Consider the following 707-nt stretch of genomic DNA (forward strand, 5'->3'; position numbering starts at 1 on the left):
AGATTAATAATACTGCCACTCCTGTTTGTTTTTTATTGCAATTAGCTTGGTATATATTTTTTCCCATCCTTTGACTATTAATATGATTTTGACTCTGTGTGCGACATGTATCTCTTAAGACAGCGTTTTGAAGGAACTTGTTTTTTATCCATTCTGCCACCCTCTGTCTCTTAACTAGTGCTTTTAATTCATTTACATTCAGTGTAATTATCGATAGGTATGGATAAATTGCTGCCATTATGGGTTTTTGTGTGTGTGTGTGTGGTGTTGCTGCTTTCTTTGTTCTGTGTGTATTCCTTTGTTGCGTTCAAGCTTTTTGTGTTCTTTCTTGTGAGTTTCCTTATAGTTTTAATGTTTCCATGTTCCTCTTGGGTTTTCATTTCCTTGGTATGTTGTGATGTGTTAATTTTCTTTGAGGTTGCCTTATAGTCCATTAACTTTTCCCTCCATTTAGTGCAGTCTATTTTATCTTGTAATCTACCTGATCTTCTCACCATTTGGATCTCTGTTCCTACGTGTTTACCTTCTTTTGCATTGTGATTGTTTTGATCATAGACTGACTTCCCAGATTCTCTGAGTTTGTTCTTACAGTTTTGTTCTATTCTTAACTCTTTCTTCTGTCAATTTAGATCTCGAGGTGCTGCCCCACATGTCAATCTCTGGTTGTTGTCTGTTCTTGTTGATCCTCAGTCCTTAGAACTCCCTTT

The sequence above is a fragment of the Chrysochloris asiatica genome, unplaced genomic scaffold (assembly GCF_000296735.1).
Source record: "Chrysochloris asiatica unplaced genomic scaffold, ChrAsi1.0 scaffold00437, whole genome shotgun sequence".
NCBI lineage: Eukaryota > Metazoa > Chordata > Mammalia > Afrosoricida > Chrysochloridae > Chrysochloris > Chrysochloris asiatica.